This window comes from Panthera pardus, unplaced genomic scaffold (genome assembly GCF_024362965.1).
Source record: "Panthera pardus isolate Hobbes unplaced genomic scaffold, ASM2436296v1 HiC_scaffold_27, whole genome shotgun sequence".
Lineage (NCBI taxonomy): Eukaryota > Metazoa > Chordata > Mammalia > Carnivora > Felidae > Panthera > Panthera pardus.
Genome location: NW_026526843.1, coordinates 41,316,977 through 41,328,192, shown reverse-complemented (window position 1 = coordinate 41,328,192; position 11,216 = coordinate 41,316,977).

Genomic DNA, 11,216 nt, shown 5'->3' with positions numbered 1-11,216 from the left:
TACTTAGGTGTACACTTATCAAAGCATGTACAGGATCTGTAGGCTGATAATTACAAAATGTAGATAAAAGAAATCAAAGAAGATCTAAAATGGAAAGGCATACTGCATTCATGGGTTGGAAGACTCAAAATAGTAAAGATGTAAATTCTCCCTAAATTTATCTATAGATTGATTGCAATTCCTATAAAAATATTAGAACTTTTTTTTATAAACATAGATAATCTTATTCAAAATTGTATGTATAAAGGCACAGGATTTAGCACACCCAAAACAAATTTGTAAAAGAAGAATAACACCACTCTTCCCAATGTTGTGTGTGTGTGCTCTGTCTCTATATCACCTCTATCTACCTCTATCTCTATTGCTATCTCTATCTCTATCACTATCTCTATCTCTGTCTTCTATATGGTGATTAAGATATTGTTGTACTGGTGTGGAGACAGATATATAGCTCAACCTCACAGAACTGACAACCTAGAAATAGACTCCTACAACTATGCCCAACTGATCTATGACAAAGTTGTAAAAATAATCCAGTAGAAGACAGATAAGCTTTTCAACAAATGGTGTGGAAAAAATGGACATCTATAGACAAAAAAAGAGAAAAGAACATTGACATAAACATCACAGTTTCTTAAAAAAACTTAACTTAAAATGGAATAGCCTTAAATGTAAAGCACAAAGTTATAAAATTTCTAGACAAGAAATAAAGCATAGGAGAAAATCTTTAGGACCTAAGCCAAAGCAGTTCTTAGTATTTACATTAAAAGCATAATGAAATAAGGAAAAATTGATCAATTAGACCTTAACAAAATTCAAAGCTTTTGCTCTCAAAAGTCCATGTGGAGAGGATGAAAAGAAAAGTTACAAGGGCACCTGGGTGGCTCAGTTGGTTAAGTGTCTGACTCCTGGTTTCATTTCGGGTCATGATCTGATGACTTCATGGGTCTGAGCCCCACATCGGGCTCTTTGTTGGCAGTGCCAAACCTGCTTGGGATTCTCTCTCTCTCCTCTCTCTCTGCCCTTGCCTCACTCGCACTGTCTCTGTCTCTTTCAAAATAAGAAAATAAACTTTAAAAAGAAAACAAAGAAATAAAAAAGCTACAAACTGACCAAACCAATTTGTACAGTACACATCCAACAAAGAACTAGCATTTATGTTAATTGGAATATGCTCAAAAAATAGAATATACAGGTGAAAAACAAGCACATGAAGAGGTATTCAATACCTTTAACCATTGGAAAAATGCAAATTAAAATAACAATGAGGTATCACTATACACCTATTAGAAGGGCTAAAATAAAAGGTAATGCCAATGCCAAATGTTGGCGAAGATGCAGAGAAATGGTATCACTTACATATTACTAGTGGAAAAGTAAAATGGTACATACAGTCTGGGGAATTTTTTTTGGCAAGTTCTTGTAAGGCTGAGCATGCCATTACCAAAGGACCCAGCAAGTGCACACTTGGGCATTTATCTCAGAGAAATGAAAATTTACAATCACAAAAATTCTTCACACAAATGTTCACAGCAGCTTTATTTGTAGTAGTCTAAAATGAAAACAGCTCAGATGTCCTTCAAAGGATAAATGATTAAAGAAACTGTAGAACAGCCATACTATGGAATACCACTCAACAATAAAAAAGAACAAGCTCTACACACAACTTGAATGAATATGGTGAGTGAAAAAAGATAAATACGAGAGGCTATAAACATTATTATTTCATTTACGTAACACTTTAAAAATAATATTTGAGAAATGGAAGACAGATTAGTGTTTGCTAGTGGTTAGGGATGGACAAAGGAGGAGAGAGAAGTAAGCATGTTTACAAAAGAGCAACAAAACAGGTCTTTTTAGTGTTGGAACTGTTCAGTATCTTGACCTGCCATATAGGTAAAAATAGACAACCACAATTCTTTGAAAACTAGGTCCACATTACTCCTCTGGCACTAGCAAGCCATACAGGGCATGTAGGCTAGCTATCATTCTCATGGTCACCTCCGAGCTGGCAAGTGGCAAATGATAGGTAAATAAAAATGCCTTAACCATCTCTTACCCAAAATTATCAGCTTATTTCTTTTTTAAGGATCTCATGATTGTATATTTTCTAAAATTATGCTTAAAAACCCATGTAACATAAAATTTACTGTCATAATTATCTTTAAGCGTATAGTTCAGTAACATTAAGTCTATTCATATTGTTGTGAAACAGATCTCCAGATTTTATCTTTACAAACTGAAACTCTATACCTATTAAACAGCAATTCCTCTTTTCTTCCCTCCCCAGCTACTGGTAATCACCATTCTACTTCTGTTTCTATATATTTGACTACTTTGAATACCTCATAGAAGTGGAATTATACAGTATTTGTCTTTCTGTGAATGGCTTATTTGACTTAGCATAATATCTTCAAGGTTCATCTATATGGTAGTTATGGTTGAATAATAGTCCATTGCATGTATACACAATATTTTCCTTATCCATTTTTCAGTCAATGGACATTTGGGTTGCTGTTGTGATTTTATTGGATTCCAGAATTTCCAAAAAGTTGATTCTGACAATTTTTTGCGAGCTTATAGTTTGCTTCAGTAGACTGAAAGAGACTTGGACTTTTCTACCTCACAATTTCAGCAATGCCATTAGACTATTTTTTACTACTATATCACACTTTGAAATCAACATTGAGAAAGGGTTTAGCAGGAACACCTGGGTGGCTCAGTCAGTTAAGCTTCCAAATCTTGATTTTGGCTTAGTGTGGGATCAAGCCCCATGTTGGGCTCTGCATTGACAGCATGAAGCCTGCTTGGGATTCTCTCTCTCCCTGTCTCTCTGTCCCTCCCATGCCCTTGCTCTCTCTCTCTCTCTCAAAATAAATAAATAAACATTAAAAAAGAAAATGGGTATAACATATTTCAAATTTTGTTTGTAATTATTTTGACTGAAAGTCTGTATTCCTCTTAAAACATTAACTTACTAATTGAAAGGAAAATGGACAACCACCCATCCAATAGAAAATGCAGTATAATTTTTACTAAAGGAATTTCTGTAAAGTGAGGGGGCAGTTAGGGAAGTGGCCTTATTTTTCCCACAAATTCAACTTCCATAGTCATTACTGTGAAAAAAATATATGTAAATGACTTCACATGTCAGTTGTAGTTAATCAACCATAAAAGGTAAAAAAATATAGTTAGGTCTAGGGTAAGCCCTTAGTATTTATTTTCACATCAAGTTTTAAAAATACAACAGTTTTTCAAACATTTATTTTCACAAAAAGTAGTGTTTCAAGTTAAGATAAACATTCAGCTTCAGGCTTTAACTTTTAATTTTTTATATTTAACCATATTCAGATAACTGTCAAATTTAGCCAAGTGGCTTTTTCCATCATAAATTTCCAATTCTTAGATCTTGGCTTATCTACTCATTCTAGCAGAAAGGAGTAACTTACCAGTCCGCATTTTTATTGTTGGAACCTATTAGAGATACTTTAGAAATAAGCCAGATGACAAGGCTTGCTTGGTTTATGACAAATGACTATGTTTTGGGAGATACAAGAGTCAGAACAAAGTGCTTATATTTCCTACAGTTTAGAGCAAACTGTATAGGCTCTTAAGCAGTCAGCCTGGACTCATATTCTAGAGTAGCCAGATCATGAATACAATGACTCTAGCTATCTTCCACATATTGTCATATGGCTATATTAAGAGGATCCAGTCGCTTTCAGTTAGGAAGGCAACCAAAAAAAAGCCTGTCTATTTTAAGAAGACATTCATCCATTGAAGAATTGATACTCCCATAAATGAAATTTCAGGAAAGGTAGAGTGAACAATTTTTATCAAGGGTGCCAAAATTGATTTATTACATGTTGAGATTTCATTCATGCACATACACACTGCAGACAGATAATGTGTTAACCTTATTTTTTAATTGCAGACTGTTTTCTTGCAAATGCAACTGAAGTTAGTGATAACACATAATAAAGCATCTTTGTCATTGGCTTGATGTCTCTTTAAAGTGATTTTTCCAAAAATAAATAGGCATTATAGGGAAATTTAAGAATTATGTTTAAAAAATCAACAGATTATATCAATGAAAAAAAGGGAAAAATTCAATATATATTTCAGGAAAATATACATTAAGTTTTGAAAATTATTACTGTTTAATATCTGACACCAGTGCCTTTTCATATAAAAAATATGAATCCTATTTTAAAATATCAAGTACGGTAAAAAGAAATGTTATAAAATAAAATACTTCCCTTTCAAATTATTTGAGGAATTGGTCCATTTCATCTAAGTTATCTGTGTATATATTGTTATTGATAATATTTTATGATCCTTTTCGTGTCCATGAGATCAGCAGTAATATTCCATCTTGCATTCGTAATATTGATCATTTGTGTCTTCTTTTTCTTAGTTACCTTGGCTAAAGTCTTATCAATTTATCGCTCTTTTCCAAAAATCAGCTTTAGGTTTCATTGATTTACTCTATATTGCCCTGTTTTCAAATTTGTTGATTTATGCTCCACTATATATTTTCTATCTTCTGCTTGTTTCAGACATAATGTGCTCTTCTTTCTCTAGTTTTCTAAGGTAAGAACTTAAGTTATTGATTTTGGCAGGATGAATGGGGGAAATGTATGACTCCATCCTATCCAGAGCAGGAAAACATTTCATTCATTCATTCATTGATTCATTCATTGATTCATTCATTCATAATTCCAGTGTAGCTAGCATACAGTATTATGTCAGTTTCAGTTGTATAATATAGTGATTCAACATTTCCATTTATTAGTGCTCATCAAGATAGGTATACTCTTAATCCCCTTCACCTATTTCACCCATCTGGCCATCTACCTCCCCTCTGGTAACCGTTTGATTGTTCTCTACAGTTAGTGCATTTTTTTGTTTTGTCTCTCTGTTTTTCTTTTGTTCCTTTGTTTTGTTTCTTAAATTTGATGTATGAGTGAAATCATATAGTATTTTTCTTTCTCTGACTGGCTTATTTTGCTTAGCATTATACTCTCCAACTCTCTAGATCCTTCCATATTTGTGTAAGTGGCAATATTTTGTTGTTTTTTATGGTTGAATAACATTCCATTGTATATATACAATTATATATATATATATATATATATATATATATGGAAGTTCTTCTTTATCCATTTATCTACTAATGGACACATGGGCTGCTACCATAGTTTGTCTATTGTAAATAATGAGGCAATAAACATAAGAGTGCATGTAACTCTTCAAATTAGTGATTCATATTCTTTGGGTAAATACACAGTAGTATGATTACTGGATTGTAGACTAGTCGTATTTTTTCTAATAGTATAATTTTGTTATTATTTTTAAATTCAAGTGTAATTAACATACGGCATTTTGTTAATTTCAGATATTCAATATAATGATCAACAATTCTATACATTACACAGTGTTCATCATGATACACTTGATCCCCTTCACTGATTTCTTATTTTAGTATATATTTACTCAGTTATTTTAAATTCCAGTATAGTTACTTTACCGTGTTATATTGGTTTCAGATGTATAATATAGTGATTCAATAATTTCATATATAACCCAGTGCTTTTCATGGCAAGTGCATTCCTTCATTCCCATTACATATTTCACACATCCCCCTACCAACCGTCCCTCTGGTAGCCATCATTTTGTTCTCTGTAATTAAGAGTCTGTTTCTTGGTCTCTCTCTCTCTCTGTGTTTTTTCCTTTGCTCACTTGTTTTGTTTTTTAATTTCAACATATGACTTAAACCATATGGTATTTGTGTTTCACTGACTAAATTATTTTGCTTAGCATTATACTCTTTAGCTTCATCCATGTCATTGCATAGGGCAAGATTTCATTTTTTAATGGTTGAATAATATTCCATTGTGTATACATATCATTTCTTCTTTATCCATTCATCTACTGACAGACACTTGGGCTGCTTCTGTAGTTTGTCTATTGTAAGTAATGCTGTTATAAACATAGGGGTGCATATATCCCTTTGAAATAGTGTTTTTGTATTCTTTGGGCAAATACCCAGTATTGTGATTACTCAATCATATGGTAATTTTATTTTCAACTTTTGAGAAACCTCAGTATTGTTTTCTAGAGTGGCTGAACCAGGTTTAATTCTCACCAATAGTGCATAAGGAGGGTTCCTTTTTCTCCACATACTTAACCAAACTTGTTTCGTGAGTTTTTGATGTTAGCCATTCTTACAGGTATTAGGAGATATCTTACTGTAGTTTTGATTTGCATTTCCCTGATAATAAATGATGAGTATTTTTTTCATGTGTCTGTTGGCCATCTGGATGTCTTCTTTGGAGAAATGTCTGTTCATGTCTCCTGCCACTTTTTAATTTGAATTATTTTGTTATTTTGTATACTAACTCTTTATCAGATATATCATTTGCAAATACCTTCTCCCATTCAGTAGATTGCCTTTTAGTTTTGTTGATTGTCACTGTGCAGAAGCTTTTAATTTTGATGTAGTCCCAACAGTTTATTTTTGCTTTTATTTGCCTTACCTCAGGGGACTTATCTGGAAAAGTTACTATGGCCAATATCAGAGAAATTACTGCCTGTACTCTCTTCTGGGATTTTTATGGTTTCAGGTCTCACATTCAGGTCTTTAAACAATTTTGAATTTATTTTTGTGTATGGTGTAATAAAGTGGTCCAGTTTCATTCTTTTGCATGTAGCTGTACAGTTTTCCCAACACCATTTGTTGAAGTGACAAACTTTTTCCCATTACACATTTTTGCTTCCTTTGTCAAAGATTGACTGACCATATAATTGTATGCTTATTTCTGGGTTGTCTATTCTGTTCTATGATCTATGTGTCTATTTTTGTGCCAGTATCATACTCTTTTGATTACTAAATCTTTGTAATATAATTTGAAGCCTGGAATTATGATGCTTCCAGTTTTTTTTTTTAACTTTTTTCAAGATTGCTTTGGTTATTTGGGGTGTTTTGTGATTCCATAAAAAAATTTAAGATTTTTCTACTTCTGTGCAAAATGCTGTTGCTATTTTTATAGAGATTGCATTAAATGTGCAGATTGCTTTAGGTAGTGTAGACATTTTAACAATATTTTTTTCTGTTAATTCATGAGCATGGAACGTCTTTCCATTACTTTGCATTGTCTTCAATTTCTTTCATCAATGTGTTATAGTTTTCAGAGTACAGGTCTTTCATCTTTTTGGTTAAGTTTATTCTTTCTAAATTTTTTTAATGTTTATATTTGAGAGAGAGAGAGAGAGAGAGAGAGAGAGAGAGAGAGTGGGAGTGGGGGAAGAGCAGAGAGAGAGAGGGAGACACAGAATTTGAAGCAGGCTCCAGGCTCTGAGCTGTCAGTGCAGAGTCCGACGGGGAGCTTGAATTCACGAACTGTGAGATCAGACCTGAGCCAAGGTCAGACACTTAACTGACTGAGCCACCCAGCCACCCCAAGAAGCTGTTTTTCATTAAAAATTTTTTTTAAATGTTTATTTATGTTTAAGAGAGAAAGAGAGAGAGAGAGAGCAGGGGAGGGGCAGAGAGAGAGGGAGACACAGAATCTGAAGCAGGCTCCAGGCTCTGAGCTGTCAGCACAGACCCCCACGCAGGGCTCAAGCTCATGAACCGTTAGATCATGACCTGAGCCGAAGCCAGACACTCAACCAACTGAGACACCCAGGCACCTCTAAAGCATTTTGTTTTAAAGTATTTTGTCTGATATATTGTTACCCCAGCTTTGTTTTGACAACCATTTGCATGAGAAATGCTTCTCCATCATTTACTTTCAATCTGCATGTCTTTAGGTCTGAAATGTGTCTCTTGTAGGCAGCACATATATGATTCTTGTTTTTTTTTACACATTCCATCACCATATGTCTTTTGATTGGAGTGTTTAGTCTACTTACATTTCAAGTAAATACTTATAAGTATGTATTTTTTTTTTTACCATTTTGTTACCTTTTTTGTGGTTGTTTTTGTGGTTCTCTGATCCTTTCATCTCTTGCCCTCTTCCCTCAGTTTGCTGGCTTGCTTTAGTGATATACTTGGATTTCTTTCTTCTTATTTTTTGCATATCTCTTGCTGGTTTTTGATTTGTGGTTAACATTAGGTTTGTATATAACATACATTGATTAGTCTATATTAAGTTGATGGTCGCTTAAGTTTGAACCCATTCTTTACTCCCCTTCCCGCCATGTTTTAGGTATATGTTGTCATATTTTACATCCTTTTATTTTGTGAAGCCCTTGACTAATTTTTACAGATATACTTATTTTTAGTGCTTTTATCCTTTCTACTTTTCTTACTCTTACTTATGGTCCATCCTTCCCCTCAAAGAGTTCCCTTTAACATTTCTTATAAGGCTGGTTTAGTGGTCATGATTTCCTTTACATTTATTTGTCTGGGAAACTCTATCTCTCCTTCTTTTCTGAATGATAGCCTTACTGGACAGAGTGTTCTTAGCTGCAGATTTTTTTTTTCCTTTCAGCACTTTGAATATATCATGCCATTCCCTTCTGGCCTGCAAAGTCTCTGCCGAAAAATTCACTGATAGCCTTATTGGGTTTCCCTGTTATGTAACTTATTTTCTCTTGTTGCTTTTAGAATTCTCTCTTTATCACTACTTTCTGCCATTTTAATTACAGTGTGTTTTTTGGGGGGACCTCCTTGGATTGATTTTGTTGGGCGATCTCTGTCTCCTGGATCTGGATATCTGTTTCTTTCCATAGATTAGAGAAGTTTTCAGCTACTACTTCTTCAAATGAATTTTCTTCTCCCTTCTGTCTCTCCTTTTGGTATCCCCATTATGTGAATGTTACAACTGATGGAGTTGTTGAATTCCCTAAGTCTATACTCATTTTTCATATTTTTTCTCGTACCTGCTTAGCTCAATTGCTTTTCATTACTCTGTCTGCCATGTCACTAATTCATCCCTCTGCTTCCTCTGGTCTGCTATTTATTCCATCTATTGTATTTTAATTTTATTTATTGTGTTCATCTCTGACTGCTTGTTTATGTTTTCTATCTCTTTGATAAGGGTCCCACTGATGTCTTCCACTCTTTTCTCAAGTACAGTGAGTATATTTATGATCATTACTTTAAATTCTCTGTCAGGCATAATACTTTTCTCCATTTAGCTTAAATCTCTTTCTGTGGTTTTGTCCTGTTCTTTCATTTGGGACATATACCTCATAGTTTCCTCATTTTGTCTAACTCTATTTGTTTCTCTGTGTTAGGAAAGTCATCTTGCATCCTGCTCTTAAAAGTAATTGCCTTATGAAGATGAGGTCCTTTAGTGCCCTGCAATGCAGTGTCCCCTGTTCACCAGAACTTGACTACAGGAATGTCTCCTGTGTGTGTTGCATGCACACAACTGCTGCATGCTGCTGTTGTGTCTTGGCTGCTTTTTTCTTCATTCTAGTTATCTTCAGTGGCTTTCTTTGCCTGCTGTAGGCATGTTGGGTCTCTGTGTTATTAGTGGACCAGTCTGGAGCCGCCTTGGGCTTGAGTTGAGTCACACCAGGCTTTTGCTAAAGATGCAGTAGTACCAAACTGTGTGGCAGTTTCCCTGTGTTGTTCACTGAAAATTTTTCATTGGTGGGCGGGGCCTGCATTCAGACCAGCTGTCTGCCTCCATCCCACTTCTGGGGCTACAGTGTGACTGGCATGTATGGTTATCTTTCCCTCTTTCTAGGCAGTAGTCACTTTGGAGTGGTGCTGGCCTCTGTTGGAGCTGCTTGTGCACTTCCAGGCTTGTGGCAATGCTTTGGATGGGCTCTAGCTGAGGGCATATTGGAGGGTATGTGCTGCTTCTGGGACTGGGCCATAATGGGGTATGCAGTTTTAGCATGGCGACTGCTGGTCTAGTTGCAAAATGATATCTGCTGTTGTGGCTCCGAGGCCCCATGCTAGCCTGGGAAGATCTGCAAAGCCCATGTGCTTGGGGCGTGCTATTTCAACAAGGTACCCACTGGTCTTCTGCAGGACTGGCTTCTGCTGCTCCCACCACCACTGAGACCAAGGACTTGAAAAATGTGCCAGTCAGGAGACACAGTATTGGCAAGGTTTGCACTGGTCTTCTGTAGGAGGGGACCCACAGTGTTGGGACTGCGGTGAGCAGGACTGGGAAGGGAGGATCAGAGAAAGCTGGGGGTGGGAGAGAGGGACACATTGTTAGCAAGTTAGGTAGTGTGAATGCTCGTACTGTGATAGTTCCTACAGGTGGCTTTGCGTTTATGCTGGGGGGCAGAGGAGGGAGATGGTGCCTGTCAGCTCTTTTTTTCCTGGAGAGATCTTCCTGTGATCCCTGCCTCTCTAAGATGTGCTCTGAAATGAGTAAGCTACTCTTCCTCCTGTATGTCCCAGGCTGTATCTCTGTGAACTATTTGTTCTGCTGTCTCTTTAAGGGTGGGGACTCAGCTTCTTCTTGCCCTCTGGGCTCTCCCAGACAGGAGTCCAATTTTTAAAATTCCAGGTTTTAAGTCCTGTTGGTTGTAAGAACTCATGAAATTTGAAAATTTGTCCCCTCTCACTTTCAAAGCCAAGTGTTATGGAGATATTTCCCTGTGTGTGCACCCTGGTATGACAGTCTGTTTCTCCCCTTCTCTGTGCCTATGGCTTCTTCGCCTTATAGATGGCTATGGTCCATCTAGCTTTCTGCACATCTCTACTTTTCTTACCCTCTTTGATGTGGCCTCTTCTATACCTTTAGTTGTGGAGTTTGTTTTTCCAGCCTTCAAGTCATTTTCTGGGTTATTTACACTGATGTGAGTGTTATCTAGTTGTATCTGTGGGATGAGGCAAGCTTAGGGTCCTCTTACTCTGCATTTTCCCAGCCTCTCCTGGAAAATGTACTTTTTTGAAAAATTTTTTTTACATTTATTTATTTTTGAGAAAAAGAGTGAGACAAAGCGTGAGCAGGGGAGGGGCAGAGAGAGAAGGAGACATAGAATCTGAAGCAGGCTCCAGGCTCGGAGCAAGCAGTCAGCACAGAGCCTGATGTGGGGCTCGAACCTACAAACTGTGAGATCATGACCTGAGCCAAAGTTGGACGCTCAACTGACTGAGCCACCCAGGTTCCCCTGGAATATGTACTTTTAATAGTTTTCACTTATGAATAAATTTAAAATCTTTAATACATTTTTGATATATAAGTACCTAATTATGATATATTTTGATATAGAAGTACCTAATTTTGATATATAAG